Raw genomic sequence first — 17,434 nt, forward strand, 5'->3', positions numbered from 1 at the left:
CTATATATTTCAGGTTAGCTTTTTAAACTTACTATGTAGCCCAGGATGGCCTAGAACTCGTGGAAATCCTCCTGTCTCAGCCTCCCAAACACTGGGATTACAGTCATGCTAAATGGTAATACTTTTGAGATCATTAGACTCAATAACCATTTTGCTACAAGAGTATAATTAAATCAAATATTTCCTCTGCAAATGTTTCTCTGAAGTGTGGCATTATTTTGATCCTGCGCGCGCGCGCGCGTGTGTGTGTGTGTGTGTGTTGCAGTGTTGGGGCTCAAATCCAGGGACTTGCCCATTGCCATTCACTATTAAGCAAGCTCTAGCACCTTCCCTTTTTAAGTAAAGGAAGTCCACTTTCTCCATTTTCTGTTTCTATACCATTTACGATTATATATTTTTTGTTTTGTTTTTTTGGAATTAGGGTCTCACTGGGCTACATAGTGAGGTCCAGATCAGTCTCAACTATGTAGTGAGACCCTGTCTCAAAACAAAACAAAACAAAACAAAAAACATAGAAATTAGGGTCTCACTATGTAGTTCAGGCTGGCCTTTAACTTGCAATCTGATCTCACCCTCCCCAGTGCTGGTATTACAAGTATACCCATCCCTGGCTGGGAGTCTCAGTAAACCTGGAGTTAAAGCACCAAGGTTCTGGCACTCACTGTCAGTACAAGGACCAGCCCTCTACCATCATAGCCAGCTCACCACAGAGGCATGTGGCCAACTGGTCTAACTCTCTTTAACAAATGGTCCAGGAATCAATGATTCATTTCTTCAAATATTTGTCTGCATATTGTCATTAAGCAGATCAGAGACAGAAAGAATGTTATTTTTCCTGAAAATAAGACTTCAGGATTATGCTGCCAAAGAGCTTATTAAATGATCATAAAGAAGAAAAATCAGACATTGGGCACAAAATTACTTTTGCTGTAATTTTTACCTCATCATTCCAAGATAGTTTTGTGATACACTACTTTTTTTTTTTCAGTGTTTCCCCACCCAAGGCTAAATCAAATAACACAAATAGCAACATATACTATCTACTGGAAATTTTAATGATTTTTCTCCCAGAAAAAATGTTCTGATTTTCCCCTAAGACAGCGAATGTGTTATATGCAATAGCTTCTAGTATCACCTTTAACTCCATCTCTCTCAATATTAAGAAAAATTTCAAACATACTGCACAGCTCAATTAAAACTCACTGTAAACACAGTGAATATCTACACCTACCATTAGATTCCAACAAGCTTTATTATACCTGCTGTATCACTTATCTATCCATCATCAATCCACATATTTTATTTCAAAGTATGTTTCAGGTTTCAGTATACTTCAGCATGCATATCACCAGCTAGACTCCATTTTGTTTGCTTTTTTCCCTCTCCAGCGTGGGAACTAAACACAGGGCCCTTGCACTAGGCTTTATCTTCAAATCTTTTCATTTTTGAGACAAGGTCTCACTAAGTCCCTAAGTTGCCCAGAATGGGCTTAATTTACAATCCTCCTGACTCAGCCTCACAGAATGTTGAGATTTCAGAAATATACCACCATGCCCAGCTAGAATCCAATGTTTTTAGAAGTTATATTTGCATATAATGAAATGTGCAAATCTTCACATATAGTTTAGTCAAATGCATACACACATCTGTATTTTCAACCTCAATTAAGATAGAGAACATTACTCAAAATACTTCTGCTTTTAAAGTATTCTGCAGAACACCTTAAAGACAATAACTTTCTTACTAGAGATTGTGTTTATGTGGGAAAAAACACAGAAAACTACAAGTCTGATTACTTGGTGCTGCAATATGTAGATAAGAAAAGTAGGTATTGCCAGGGATTTAGCTCACTGGTTCCAGTGCCTGCCTTGGGAGCCCAAGGGCCCAAGTTCGATACCTGGTACCAGAAAAAACAAAAAAACAACAAAAAAAAGTAGTTATCTTCCAAGAGTAGACTTGCCAGTTGAAAGAGAAACTACCTAAAAATGTTTTAATTGGAGTGTTTCTGTCTCTAGACTGTAAAGCAGCTAGTATCTTTTGGGAGAAGGGGAAGTTTGTGAAATATAGTCAGTCCTCCATATCCATGAGTTCTGCATTCATGGATTCCGCTAAATGCAGATTAAAAATATTTTTAAAAAGTAGCATTTACACTGAATATGAACATTTTTTCTTGTCATCATTTCTTAAACAATACAGTATAACAACTATATCACTTTAGGTATAATTTAGAAATGGTTTAAGCAATAGGGAAGACTGCTTATGTTATATATAAATACCATATCTTATATAAGGAACAAGAATATCCATGGTGTTTAATAACTGCAGGGGTCTTGGAACCAATCCCCCTAGGATACTGAGAGTTGGTTGTATTTGAGTGAAGCCTTGATGAAGGTGTTCATATGTCACTTAGGTGTCCAAAACTCTATCTGCAATGGCAACTGAGCAGTTAAGGTGTAACTTACAAAGGATACTATTATCCCCAAATTGTAACCATCAAGTAGTCTGGGAAAAGCACTAGGAGACTCTAATGTCCTGAGGTTGGTTTAAAAAAGCACACCTTTGAGAAGAAACTAATTTTTCTGGTTGAACTTTTAGGGAAAGAGTATCTGGAAAAAACTTTCTCTAAAATGTTGAGAGCCTCAATCTAGTAGCAATAGCATTTGGGGTCAGGGTGAGACTTACTGACAGAATTATAGAATATAGTCCTGACCTGAAACAGCAAAAGAGAAATGACAAATCCTTACTCAAATTATGTATTGAAGATAAAATGTAGGAGACTGCAATACGACTTAGTGGCAAAGTGCTTGCCTAGTATGTGCAAGGCCCTGAGTCTGACCCACAAGCACTGAAAAAATTAAATTTAGGCCTGGGTAGAGTAGGGAATTTCTAGAAAGAAATAGTGAAAAAGGAGCATTAGACAATCCCTGCCTGAAGTCTCAAGGATTGAAAAGTCTGTCTTGAACCCAAAAAGAAAATACTAAGAAAAAATTTAGGTTAAGTGTTAATGACAGCTGTAATACTGGGGAAAAAGACAAATGTAATATTCCATACCATGAGATTTTCCCAGGATACCGAACAACAGGAAATCATTTAGCTATGTCATTCAACTACACACAAATCTGAAGGAAAAGGACTTTTCTATTGAAGAAAACAGTATGCTATTCAGAAAAGCAAGCAAATATGTAAACAAAATGAATCGCAACACTTTGATTAATGACATCTACTTAAAATGGTGTCTAAAACACCCAAGTGCACACTCAACTGGATACCTATTAGAACTTAATAGGTAGTCAATATATATTTTCAGTTAATTTAAAAACCTGTAAAAATAGAGTATTTCCAAAATATTTACCACTTTAAAAAACAGATGATGCTGGGCATAGTGGCACATACACGTAATTTTAGCTACTCAGGAGTGTTAGAAGGAGGATAGCCAAGTCTGAGGCCAATCTGGGCAACTCAGGACCCTATTTCAAAATAAAAAATAAAGCTGGGCTTGACGGTGCATGTCTGTAATCCCAGCAACACTTAGGAGGTTGAGGCAGGAGGACTGCTGCAAGTTTGAGGCCAATTTAGGCTACAGAGTGAGTTTAAAGCTAGCCTGACCTGCCTAGCAAGACCTTGGGTCAAAAAGTAAAAACAAAATAAAAAAATAAAAAGGGCTAGAGATAGATGTAGCTCAGTCGTATAGCCCTCTTGGGTTTGATCCCTAGTACAACAAACAAACTCAACAAATATACATCCAATATATTTAATAAATACACATCCAGTGCTTATATGCTACGCACTGAGCAAAGATGAAAAAACGTTCCCCATCTTCTTGGCAAGGAAGCTGGAACTAGGGACAAAGGACAGCAATACATTTAGCTTCTTACCTAAGCCTGTGGATAAGGCATCAAGTCCACTAGAAGGAGGCCTGTTGCCCCACCAATTTTCCAGTGGAAAAGGAACTTGATAACCCTGTATTATCTCTGTATGAGCAAGTACTTAGATGGCTGAATAAACCAGGATTAGCAAAAGGGGAGCAGAGGTGTACTTACATTATTTACTTCTTTAAATTATAAGCCAAAATACTGCAGTACAAATATCCCTTGTCACACAGTGAAAAGTTAAACAAAAGTTCATACATTAAGATAAAACTAAAGCTAAATAGTAATCATAATAAAAAACCCCAACAATAAGGATATACAATGTGAGACATCATAATGGAAAACCAAGATAATTCTGCATTAACCCTGATGATGTACCCCAAACGAAGCAGCCATCCTGAATAGGGTAGAATCCCCATTCTGCATTTGACATGTGGGGAACTTTGCATTAGTGCCAGTTTCCAGGACAGACTACCTGGGAGAAGAAGATATTACAGATCTCAGTAAATCCTAATCACTTTAGTTTTGGGTTACTCATACAATGCAGTAATTTGCTTAGTAGGTTATTAATAAGTAGCTCTCAGGCATATGTAAATATGAACAACTATGAAGCAAGAAGAACTGAACAAAAGGAGCTGCATTTCCTTCCCACGAGAAGGGGTGGGGTAGGAACCATATTTTGAGAATTACTACATTAAGTGAACAAAGAAAAACATAATTATTTAGGAGGTTGTAGGCGTAAGAAAAAACTAACAGTGAAACCTTAAACTATGAGGTAATGCTATAGTAGCTGAGTAAGGTATTTCAAACCTTCTATTTCAGGCATATAGGATCCATGAAATCATGCCTGGAAACTAATTTTAAGCCTTAAGAAGCTATATGTGGAGTTCACTCTTTAACAAACTTTAGTTCATTGGTTGTTCACTATTTCAAGTGTCTTAACTCACAAAAGCTCAGAAAGAGGAGTATCCTTTACCAATCTACCATCATTCAAAAGGTAACTTTACCTGATACACCCTTATTTATATGTATCACACATTTATCTATAGCTAATTGCTTTTACCTATTTAAGCAGCAACCACTCCCCTTTGGAATGGATACTGAAAGCAAAAAGTGACAAATTTAGCTGGCATGGTGGCACTTTGCCTATAATCCCAGCTGTTGGGAGGCTGAGGAAGGAGGATTGCTCTGAGCTCGAGGCCAACCTAGACTACACAGTGAGACCCTGTCTCAAACACAAAAAACAAATAAAATGTGCCAAATTTGTACCTTTTTTCAGATCATAAAGATTGGCAAGAAAACTACTTCAAAAGCTGACTGAATAGATAAACCAAAGGAAATATATTATTTTGCACTTCTAAAAGTTGTAAAAGCTTCCTCCTAGAGTTTTTGGCCCAAGTTTTGGCATTCACTACATCCTGACTACTCTGTTTTTCAATGTTTTAGTTTGAATACCAGAAAAAAACTATCCCAATTCAATGGTAAATGCCTTGAAAATACCAAAACCTTGAAGAAAGGCTAAGTTCATAGTTTACTAACCCTAAAGAACTCTTTTGAAATAGATTAGTAGTTCCATTGTACTTCTCATTTGTGGTGCCTATTGACTTTCCACTTACTTTTGGAACTCTATGATTATCATATTCAACTTTAGAAAGACCTTGCCACAAAATACAGAACATTTCCAATACAAAGTTGTGCAATTGTGATTATCATCTTCAAGAATGGCTAATAGTTTCCCCAAACGCATAGATTTTAAAATAACAAAAAAAGTTGTATCTTAAAGAATGAAAGTGGGAGCTGGGCGTGGTGGCACATGCCTTTAATCCTAGCACTTGGGAGGCTGAGACAGGAGGATTGCTGTGAATTCAAGACCAGCCTAGGCTACATAGTGAGTTCCAGGTCAGTCTCAACTACATGGTGAGACTCTGTCTCAAAAAAAAAAGAAAGTGATTCTCCACTTCAGCATAACAAATTACTTCATTATTAGGGAAAATATGATTCTTCATAGGCTAAATTAAGCAGAATAGAAAAGTTGCAAAAGCACTTCAGGAATACAACAATTTTGTTTTCTCTTGCCAAAACATATTCCAGAGCTGCTTTTTTCTTTTTCCTATTCACTATAGAAAAACACACTATTATACAAAATGCTATTTTTTTTTTTTTTTGGTACCGGGGATTGAACTTGGGTTCTTGCATTTGCAAGGCAGGCCACCGAACCACTGAGCTAAATCCCCGGCCCCAAAATGCTACGTTTTTACTTCCCCTTGTTCCTGCTAGATGAAAAGTTACTCCACTGACAAAGCACAAAAAGTTCACCTAGAGTATGGGGAATACTTCTTATAATCAATAACTTTAAAATATCGTTATGTACAGAAAAAATGAAGGACTTGTAAAGCATCAAAAAGCTGAACACAGACATAAAGCAGTTTAGGACACCATGTATCCTGAGAAAGTAGAAAGCTCACAAAATTACCAGTTTTATTTTATTTTTAAAATTAAGACCCACTGAATACAAGATCGGAAAAACTGGGGCTGGAGATGTAGCTCAGTTGATAGAGGGCTTGCCTAGCCTGAGCAAGGTCTTGGGTTTGACTCCTAGAACTATGGAGAAAGAAAAGCTAGTTTAAAAAAAGCACAAACAGGGCCAGGGATTTAGCTCAGCGGTTCGGTGGCCTGTCTTGCAAGCGCAAGGACCCGAGTTCAATCCCTGGTACAAAAAAAATCACAAACAAAATACTCATAGCTGGGCAGAGTAGCACATGCCTGTAATCTCAGTTCTTGGGAAGCTGAGGCAGAAGGATTGCTGTGAGTTTGAGGCCAGCCTGGGCTACACAAAATTCAAGGTCAGCCTGCACCGCACAGTGAGATCCTCTTAAAAAAAAAATCCATCATTTAGAAAACCAAACGCCACTAACCAGACATTAGTGAAGTATCACACATGGACACAAGAATTATCTTATAGAGGGCTCTACAAAGGAAGATATCATACCAGGAAATGGAGACTCTAAGGTGAAAAATTAAGAGAATCCTTATGGAAGAGAAATTTAAAAGCATACAGTGTGCCTCATAATCTACTCCCCAGGCAACAAGGCATAAAATTCATGAAGGGAAGAAGGTTGTCTCATTTACATATCACAAGTGAGCAAGAAGGCATTGATTTCACTACCTATAATACTCAAAGGCCATGAATACATGTATGAAACGAGAGAAGAGACTTATAATCTCGAGGTCAAATTACTTGGAGGAAAATTTCAGCTGTCAGGGAAAACTTCCTGAAGATTATATTATAGTGCTAACTGCTGCCAGAAGTTCAAAGTAAATTAAAACTCAGAAAGCAAGAACTGGAAATCCCTCTACCCCCATCAAAACAGGGCTTGAAATCATGGGTTAAGATTATAACAGCACCTAAGAAGCTGAAAACCTTGAGGTTTTCAGTACAAGATGGCTCCCATATAGGTGATCAACAACTGTATTAATGCTAATGTCTTGTATCTACATATTGCTTTACAGTTTAGAAAATGCATGCCTTCAATTTTATTCCTCAACAGTAACCGGTTTGGTGGTGGAATTAGATATAGTTCCTTACTTCACTCCTAGCCTGTAGTTTGAAAAGTACTCTCACACATTGCATTGGTTATTTTACAGAAAAGATTCAAGGAAGTTAAATCACTCCACACTAAGGACAAGCAGATGGTAGGTAACAGGCCTGGAAAACTGCAGGTCTCTACTCAAGTCAATAAGAGACACTTCCAAGCCTTACAAGTTCAAAGTACAACACTCCACGGGGGGGCAATCTCACTCTGACAACTACCCAAGATAGGAGTTCAGAGTCTCAGCTGACCAGGTCTCCTCGGTCTTCCTACCTCAAAATAGGGAAAGTGAGGCAACAAGCAAGGACAAAAGCCTAATGTGGAGTCAGCAAGGGGGTTTTGGTGAGATGGGCTCCCTCCACTCCACACTGGCACTAAGCCCAAAAGAAGCTGACTCCTACGTCTGAAACACCTGGTTGGTCTCCAGGGAGAGGGAAGACCGCCCCCCACCCCCCCCCCCCGCCATTCCCATTTCCTTTCACTATTGTATTCCTCTGATCCACCCTGAAATCCTTTCTCCCCAAAGTCCTTAATCTTTAGCTCGGGCCTCCGGAGTTGAAGAATCCGCTAGGTCTGGCTCTCCTAGTCTCTCTCTCGCGGCTCTCAACCCTAAAGGCGCTCCTAGATGTCACTAGGAGAGTTCAGCCTCCCCTTTAAGCCGCCAACTCCACAAAAGGATGCCCTCCCAAAGCGTCCTTCCCCTCGTCCCTTCTGCCCTGGAACCCCTCAGGAACACTACTCAGTACCCGGAGCCAGCCCGAAATATACCTGCTTCTCACCTGGGCCCCGTTAGCTGCAGCGCCTCGGAAGAGAGACCCCCAGGAACCTTCTCCAGTCGAGACCCCTCAAAGGGGAACACCCTCCTTCAGGAACCTCTTCAGGCGCTTTAAGCGCGGGTCTTGGTGGAGACCTCTCTGTTGTGTTCCGGGCTATGCCCAACACCACCCACTCCCCGGCCCATTCAGGAGCCTGCCCCAAGCCCAGTCAGGTCTCTCCGCCCCAGGCTCAAGCGGCTGTTTCCCTCCCTCACAGACGTCCTCAGCCGTCGGATTTCCTCCCCCTTCACGGCCCCACGGGAATCCCCGGAGCAGCGAGGCAGGGCTGAGGCACTGACTTTCTTTAGCTCCGGGGCCCGCCGGAGGTAGGGGACAGCGGCAGCCGTGCGACTCCTTTGTGACAGGTCCGAGAGAGCGGTAAAGATGGACGCGAGGCCACAGCGCTGCCATTACGCGCAGGGCCCACCCCCGCTACATACCGCCTGGCCCTCCCTCAGTCACCTAGGAAACGCCCCTTCCTCGGTGGCAATCCCTCTACTTTACAGCCAATCATCCTTCAAGAAATATATCACGTGATACCACGAATCGGCCCGCCCTCCAGGCTTGAGTTGGCCAATCCTCTTGCTGAGAAGTGAACGGCCCAATAAAGTCTCTCGGGTTCGCTTGTGGAGCAACGGATTTCCATCGGGCTCGGGAGGAGAAAGAGAGGTGTTGATTGGATTACGCCGCCGGAAGCGGGGCGGAACTTTGTTTGGCGGTGAGTTACAGGAAGCCCTGAAGGGTCAAAAGGAATACAAAAGCAAAGGCTTTTTTTTCTTTCTTTCCTCTTTCCTCTCTTTTTTCTGCCTTTTTTTTTTAAAGAGTGAACGGCCTTGGTGGTGGCGGTTTGGGGTGGGCGCCGCTGAGGTGAGGGAGTCTCGCCTCCCGCGAGCTGGTAGGTGAGTGCATCCTGGGTTTTGGCCAAGCTGAGAAACAGCCTGGGCTTCGCTGAGGAGATGGTGAGCCTTGGCTGGAGTTAGAGTTAAGGCCAGGCCTGCCCTCACTTCACGCATTTCTACAGTGTCCTGAGTCGCTGGGGCCAGAGCTGGCGGGGCCTAGCCTGCGCGGAGCGCAGGGAGCCTGCAGAAGAGGCGTGAGGGTCGTGGGGCGAAGACTCCCCGACCCTCTGAGGACGGTCCAAGACCCGGCGCCTCTAGTCCGCTTTCTCCACTTTTCTGCTGAGAACCCCCGCCTCGGGACTCAAGTGAAGAGCCGGCTGTGTTCTAGAGATTTTGGAACAGCTTCAAGCTATTCAGGGGATGTGGGCGCGCCTGGTATAAGTCGTTGAACCCCAGAATGTAAGTGCAGTCTGGGAAACACATTCACTGTGTACCACGTAGATACTGTACTAAGTGCTTCCCCCCCGCAATAGAAAACAAGCTAGCGTGCCCGGTTTGCAGGCTACTTACAGAACCAAGATCGAGAGTTGAAGCGTCTTAAGAATTGGTGGCCCTTGGGGTGGGCCCTTAGTCCAGACGGGAAAATGGGAGACCTATTTTTAAACATTAGAGGAAAATAACATATGGCCTTTAATTTCTAAATGCGAATTCTCTCTGCCACTCTCACATCCCCTACCCCCGTAGTCTAAGGGGGTCTACAGTTGGAATCCAGCCAAATGCAAGTCCGGGGGTCAGAATTCCCATTCACCGCCTGTGTAGCGGCTGTAAGATAAGGATTGTCACGTTCCTCAGTTTGGTTGGTTGATGTGTCACTGAAATGGTTTGGAAGGCATTGGTTCTGATATCTTTGAAAGGAATCCGTGTTTAGAAGAGCTTTTTGACATAAAAAATTGAGCTGACATCAAGGCAGCTTTTATATCTTCCAGTTGGAGCCTAAGATTAGTTGTGGACAATTGGTAAGGATCTGAAAGTAGAGGCTGCTGATTATCTTTCTCTACTGAAGTCTTAATGCCTTTATGGGGAAATTCTTGGTGGTCTGAAGAAAGGAAGAATTACGTCAAGACCACGTACTCAGTTGTCAGTCTTCACTTTGACCTTCCAAGAATCTTGAACTTGGTTAGGATTACGCTGTTGCTTCAGACATTTAAAACCGCGTATCTGATAAATGAAGTAATTTAAGTGCATGGATCAGCTGTAGGCTCAATTATAGTGTCATCTGTCTCTGTGACATCTGAATCAAACCTTTTCATTGTGCTATTAAACACCGTTTAAACATACTTAAATATGATTACTCTTAAATATGATCGTATAGAATACCTGTGTTTTTTTAAAAAATTATCTCACGTTTTTAGTTCAGAACACAGATGTTCTTTTGGGGGATTTGTTACATGCATATAACAATCCCTTTATCCTCTCTCCCTTTCCTCTTCTCCATCCCTGTATCTCCAAGAGTCTCCCTTCTAGTATTCTATCATCAGTATTTTATTCATTTATTTATAGTTTGTTTTTCATATACAAGAAAACACGGAATATTTAGCTCTCTGAGTCTAGTTTATTTCACATAGGATAATGGTCTTGAGTTCCATCCGTTTTCCTGCCAGTGATATGATTTTGTTCTTCTTTATGGCTGAATACTATTTCCTTCTATATATGTTTATATATTTATTTATCTTACATCTTCTTTATTTTCATCTATTGACAGGCATCTAGGCTGTTTCCAGAGCTTAGGTATTGTGAATTGCTCCTCTATAAACATGGGTTATGTATCACTATAGTATGATGTCTTTCTTTCCAGAATATACTTAGGAAAAGTATAGCTGGGTCAAATGGTATTTGTTTCTAGTTTTTCTTTCTGGAATCTCCATACTGATTTCCATAGGGTTGTAATAGCTCACAGACCTACTAACAAACCTACTAACAATGTAGGTGGTTTCTCCCACCAGCATTCATTGTGTATGTTCTTTTTGTTTGTTTGTTTGTTTTTTGAGACAGGGTCTCACTATGTAGTTGAAACTGACCTGGAACTCACAATGTAGTCCAGGCTGGTCTCGAACTCACAGTAGTCCTCCTGCCTCAGCCTCCCTAGTGCTGGGATTACAGGCATGTGCCACCATGCCCGGCCTTTTTGTGTATGTTCTTGACAATTGCCTTTCTGACTGGGGTAAGATAGAATTTGTTTTGATTTGCATTTTCTGAATGGCTAAAATATTGAATATTATTTATCCATAATTATTGGCCACTTGCACTACTTTGGAGAAATATCCATTCAGCTTACTTAACCATTTTGATAGTCATTTGTTTGGGGGGGGTATTTTTTCTTTTAATTTTCTGAGTTCTTTATATGTTCTATTATAGCCAAGCCTGGTTCCTAAGCCCCATGTTGGGGCACCATCTGTAGCCAACCCATTGGACTGGCCTTGTTTTTGGACTTGAACCTGGTGGTGAACAGGATGAATGACAGAAACACAGGAGTCAGTTTAACATATGGGCAGCCTGAGGTCTTTTGTCTCTTAATAGGCAAAGGAGCCCTTACCTTCTGGCTCATCTTGCCTTTATTCACCTAAAAGAGTACAAGCAATAATAGTAATACAAGATTCATCTGCTTTCCAGTATCATGAGTACATACTCTGGTAAACAACTTAACCTCAGCTGTCTTTAAGTTTTCCCTAGAACCTGCAATCTGCAATCACCCCTGAGTGCAGCCTTTCTCCTTTGTGCTCACAGAGGAGGCCAATTAGGCCTCATTTCTCTAGTCTTCGAGTTCTAGATATTAGTCCTCTATCAGAATGGTAGCCAGCAAAAATTTTCTCCCACTGTATAGATCTGCTCTTCTCTCTGTTGATTGTTTCCTTTGCTGTGCAGAAACTTTTAAATTTTATTAAAGTCCACTTACTGATTTTTAAAAATATTTACTGTGCTATTGGAGTTCTAGTCAAGAAGTCTGCCTAGACCTATGGCTTCAAGTGTTTCCTCTGTTATTTTCCAACAGTTTCAAAGTTCTTTTTTTTATATCTAGGTCTTTGATTTGATATTAGTACAGGGTGAGAGATAGGGATCTAGTTTTAATCTTCTGCAAACGAATATCCAGTTTTTCCCAGCACCATTTGTTGAAGAGGCAGCTTTTCCTCAGCCTATGTTTTTGGCTCCTTTGTCAAGAATCAGATGACTGTAGGTGCATGGAGTTATTTCTGTTTCTACCATACATGTCTGCTTTTGTGCCTGTTCCATGTTGTTTTAGTTACTATAGCTTTGTGTTATAACTTGAAATTCATATTGTTAAGTTTGATTCCTGAGTTGATGCTTATAAATTGCTTGTGGTGAGTAGCTTTATTGCCAATATTCTCAGAACCCTTAGGAAGTGATTACTTTTCAGAAGTGACTTCCAGGTGTAGCTACCTTTTGGGTTTTGAGTCTGTTGCAGGGTCCTATCTTCATCCTTATTGGGGGATGAGAAATTTCTGCCTACTTGGCTCCTCCTCTTCATTAAAGTCTCTCTTCACTCTCCCTGTAGACTACAGTTCTTGCCTCAGGTCCTTCCTGGGTCCCCGGAACCCACTTCCCTCCTCCTTGTTCTGCTGTATTCCAGGGAAAGGACACCAAATCTCAGAGAAGCTCTTTTTCTGTTGCTCACCACTCCATCTTCCTTGAAATCCATAGTGTGAGGCCTCCAGCTTTGCTCATTTTGCTCAGGGTTTCTTTAGCTATTCTGGGTCTCTTCTGATTTCATATGAATTTTAAGATTGTCTTTTCAACTTCTGTGAAGAATATTATTGGTCAGCCTCTGGTTTTCTGAATTTCACTGTGGTGAGTCCAACTATCATTTGTTTTTGTTCAGTTTGTTTGGTATTATTTATTAAACTTTTTGGCTGTGGATTAGATTTTCATTAGTTCTTTAAAATTCTCTGCTGTTTTCCATATATTGCTTCTGTCCATTGGCTCTTCCTTCCTTACTAATTCGACAGACATTTTCTTTTCATTTGCTATGTCTGTTTCTGTTTTTCAATACTACATTCTGGGAAATTCCACCATTAACTCTCTCTGTTATTTCTAATCCGTTATTAAACTCATCCACTGAAATGATCTTTTAATTTGTTGTCTATTTTTTTGCAGTCCCGGGAATTGAATGCAGGGCCTCTTTGCATATGCTAGGCAAGTGCTGTACTGATGAGCCATACCCCTAGCATTTGTTAGTTCCTGGAAGGTCTGTTTGGTTTTGCTACTGTTGAAGTTCTTATTCCTTATTCATTTTGAGGTTTGATTTTTATTTCTTTAAAGATGGTAAGCACAGTATTTTATAATCCTTTTTTGTTGTTGTTGTTGTTTTTGAGACAAGGTCTCACTATGTAGTGAGACTGACCTAAAACTCACTATGTAGCCCAGGCTGATCTCAAACTCACAGCGATCCTCCTGCCTCAGCCTCCTGAGTACTGGGATTACTGGTGTGTGCCACCATGCCCAGCTTAGTTTCTGCATTAACCATGGTTTACTTTTCCTTAATTTATGCACATGCCAGGCTTAGCTTTTTTACTGAATGCAAATTCCTCTCTTGCTAAAAAGTAGTGTTTAGTATCTAGCATTGTACTTGCATATAATAGGTCTTACGTAAAGATTTGCCCCCACCAAAAGCACCCCAAACTGAGTTTGCTGGCTTTGTTTCTTTCATGTAATGCAAAGCATTTATTGGTACATTTTAGATATACATAATGATAACATTCATCATAGGGAATTTATACCTGTACGTCTTACGTCTTGCTCCTTTTTTTCCCTTCGACCCCACTTCCCCTTCTTATTTGCAAAAGCTTTATTTCCATTTTTTTCCTTCTCTTTTTTTCTTGCCCCCCTTCTCATTTCCCAATATCTATTATACATTTTGGTCTCTATTTTTACTTTGTTTCACACACCAGAGAAACAATGCAGTATTTAAACATATGTGTCCAATTTATTTCACTTAAAGAGTATGGTCTCAAGGTGCATCCATTTAGTTAGAAATGTTTAAGCTTATCCTTCTTTATGGCAGAGCAGAGCCTTTTAAAAATGTGTTTTTAGGGTGGAGTTACCTGAAGAGGGTGGAGGGTGAGGGTACAGTTATATTTCAGTGTGTGGGTTGCTAAAGCCAGCTCAGATGGCAAAATACAGTGGCTCTTTGATTTATGAACTCCATCAGTTCCTGGGTGCTGGTTGTAACTCAAATTGGTCATAAGTTAGTACAGCTGAGATCGGGATGTTTACCTGGGCACTCCTAGGTCACAGGAGGCAGATGAATCTTCCAGTAACCCAATTAACTCAAGTTGTTTGTATGTCAGGCGGGTCATGTCTTGAGGTCTACTGTAGTTTATAGTCAAAGCTACCCTGGAAAATTTCAGCTGGATGTAGAACTACCAGCTCTAAGTTTCTAGGTGGCCCATTTTTTTTCTTGTGAGTTCCAAGTGAGTACAGTAGTTGGTTTGCATTTACAGTAATATTTTTAAAATACAGCTGATGTTAGACACATATATAATGAGGGAAGAATTTATTTTGAGAGCACAAGGTGAACCTGAGAACTGAGAATCAGCTAAGGAAACAAATATTAGCTCTTTCCATTTCCTTCAGTGTGTATATATGAATTCAGTGTGTAAATATGAGGAGACTGCTTTTGTGCTATGAAAAGATAGAGGGAGGAAGAATGTACTTTTTAGGTGCTTAGCAGGTTGTTACAAGTTATTCTTTAAACATTTAGAATATGGATTAAATTGCTTGTGCTTTGGTCTTACTTTTAGATATTTTTAGCCTCTTTTGCTACTGGAGAATATTAAGTAAGCTTTGGTGTTAGAAGATTACTTTGTCTAGTTACTTTGGTGAAAAATACTAACAGTGCTTTAGAGTTGTTATTCTCTGAGGCAATTTAATAACAAAAGTTGGCTTAATCTAAATCACTATTTCTTCGTAGAAGGCAGAAAGTAGTTTTTTTTAGGAATATAGTTGAGTTATCCAGGTGGCACATTCCTCTTAGTTCCTGTCCTGCTGTTTGAAGTAGGGGGTGACTTAATATCAGGGTAGAAGCATTGGAAAGCAGTAAACTGTTCACTGACAGAAGGAAATGGATTGGTCGGTTATTTTTGCTACCCTAAGCAAAGGCTTAAAAACACCATAACACAAATTCTGAATTTCCCTGGTGTATTTTTACATGTACAGTCTATCTACTTTTAGAATTAGAAGGGTATAGAGGCCAGTGATGTAAACACTTAAGTAGTGTGCCATCACAAAATTCAATTCCATGGGAAACCAGATCTCATTAACTTGCATCATGGTACTGCTAAGTGAATAACTTTCCAATTCAAGGATAGCACTTATTTGAGGGGCAGCAGTGTTAAGTTCTGTATTTTACAGCATGTGCTGTGTCAGATGCTAAGCCCATTTTGTCGTACCAACCTAGAAACTAAATACCACAATTTTCAGTATAAACACAGTACTGCAGTGTTTAACCGTTACTTTGGCTTGAAATATAGTATCTTTGTTTTCTTGGCTATGGAACAAATTTGAAAACTGTTCTTTATTTGTGATAGTTTGAAACTTTTAAGTTTAGACAAAGTGATTTTTGGTATGGTTGTGGTTTTCTATAAATCTCCTGTTTGAAGGACTTAATCCTTTTAAAAATAATGTTGGGAGCTAGGGATTTAGCTCAGTGGTGCTGCTGCCTGCCTCAGAAGGGCAAGGTTCTGAATTCCATCCTGGTACCAAAAAAAAAAAAAAAAAAAAAAAAAGGGGCGGGGAGGCTGGGGATTTAGCTCTCAGTGGTGAAACACTTGTATAGTATATACATGCCCTGGGTTTAATCCCTACAGAAGTGTACCCCCCCAAAAAAAAGTAATGTTTAATTTGATAATTAAACTTAAGTCACCATGAAAAAAAGTGACATGAGTAAGGAAAATTCACCAAGGACAAAAACATTTTAATGCAAATCCTCTGCATTTCTACATTGATTTTTTTTTGGTACTGGGGATGGTTGTATAGTATATACATGCCCTGGGTTTAATCCCTACAGAAGTGTACCCCCCCAAAAAAAAGTAATGTTTAATTTGATAATTAAACTTAAGTCACCATGAAAAAAAGTGACATGAGTAAGGAAAATTCACCAAGGACAAAAACATTTTAATGCAAATCCTCTGCATTTCTACATTGATTTTTTTTTGGTACTGGGGATGGACCTTGGGACCTTACCTTTGTGAGACAGGTAGGTGGTCTACATTGTTGTTGTTGTTGTTGTTGTTGTTGTTTTTTTGAGACACAGTGTCACTCTGTAGTTGAGACTGACCTGGAACTCACTATGTAGCCCAGGCTGGTCTCAAACTCACAGCGATCCTCCTGCCTCATAGTGCTGGGGTTACAGGTGTGGGCCACCACACCCAGTTTATTTCCCATAACCCTTGGCTAATTTTTTCTTTTGTTTTTAATGTTTTAATAAACAAATGAAAAAAACAAACTTGTGAAAATTTAGCTAAGTGGTAGGAATTAGAAGACAACACAATTTTAATTTCTCAGCTTCTCCATCTCTGCTTTCAAAAGTAAATTGTAGGAGAAAAGAAAGTAAATTGTAGGTACTTAGCACTTCTGTATTGCAGAATAATCAGCCAGTAACTGTTGAACTTTTCAAAGAAAAATGTATTGTGCAGCAATATTTATTAATATAACTATTTTTATTCATTTTTAATTGAAATTAAAGTAGCATATTATTTTTGAAAAGTGATCTCAGTTATATCATTCAATTTTTGGCCCTTTATTTTTTACTGCACAGATTTTATGGTGTTTTAGTAGAATTCCCTATGGGACTTTGAAACTACAGGAAATACTTGTTAAGTGGCTACCATTATCTATAATTTATATTGGAGGGAAATTCCTCCAACATAGGAGGAATCGTCGTTGTGAGGTCATTTCCCTTTGCTCAATTTACTTCAAATCCTTCTTATGGCTCTTCAGTAAATAAACCTGAGAAATGACAGATACTGTACTAATAAGCACTGTAGATACAGAGACCTGTTTGAACGTCCACAAATGTTAAAATACAATGGGTTAATGTGCTATAAAGTTATGAATGGCTGTAGCAAGAACACAGGAAGGAAATGCATATTAACTAACTAGGAGAATGTGGGAATCTCTGAAGGAGATGATCTTCAGTCTGAGTATGTGCAGATGGACCAGGAGTTTGCATGGGATAAAAGGAATCAGGCATACTTAGCAGAAGAAACAGCCTGGGCAGTCATGCACAGAGGTGAGAGAGAGAGGTG

The 17,434-nt window shown here is 39.8% G+C and overlaps 2 protein-coding genes across 9 annotated transcripts in view; one reads left to right on the plus strand and one right to left on the minus strand.

Annotated features, from left to right (window-relative positions):
* Rspry1 (ring finger and SPRY domain containing 1) overlaps positions 1 to 8,774 on the minus strand; it is a 43,209-nt gene extending 34,435 nt beyond the window's left edge. For 2 of the 4 annotated variants that reach the window (XM_033757975.1, XM_010638902.3), the window contains exon 1: positions 8,574 to 8,774. The gene's annotated coding sequence lies outside the window, so the exon portion shown is untranslated. Of the gene's footprint in view, positions 1 to 8,227 lie in introns of all 4 variants that reach the window. The other 2 variants (XM_010638901.3, XM_033757974.1) reach the window with 2 other exon arrangements.
* A 135-nt stretch (positions 8,775 to 8,909) lies between these two features.
* The window catches only part of Psme3ip1 (proteasome activator subunit 3 interacting protein 1), a 37,039-nt gene continuing 28,514 nt past the window's right edge, over positions 8,910 to 17,434 (plus strand). Inside the window, exon 1 of one of the 5 annotated variants that reach the window (XM_010638909.3) lies at positions 8,910 to 8,992. The gene's annotated coding sequence lies outside the window, so the exon portion shown is untranslated. The other 4 variants (XM_010638910.3, XM_010638913.3, XM_010638911.3 and 1 more) reach the window with 4 other exon arrangements.

This window comes from Fukomys damarensis, unplaced genomic scaffold (genome assembly GCF_012274545.1).
Source record: "Fukomys damarensis isolate Sample0158 unplaced genomic scaffold, DMR_v1.0_HiC HiC_scaffold_32, whole genome shotgun sequence".
NCBI lineage: Eukaryota > Metazoa > Chordata > Mammalia > Rodentia > Bathyergidae > Fukomys > Fukomys damarensis.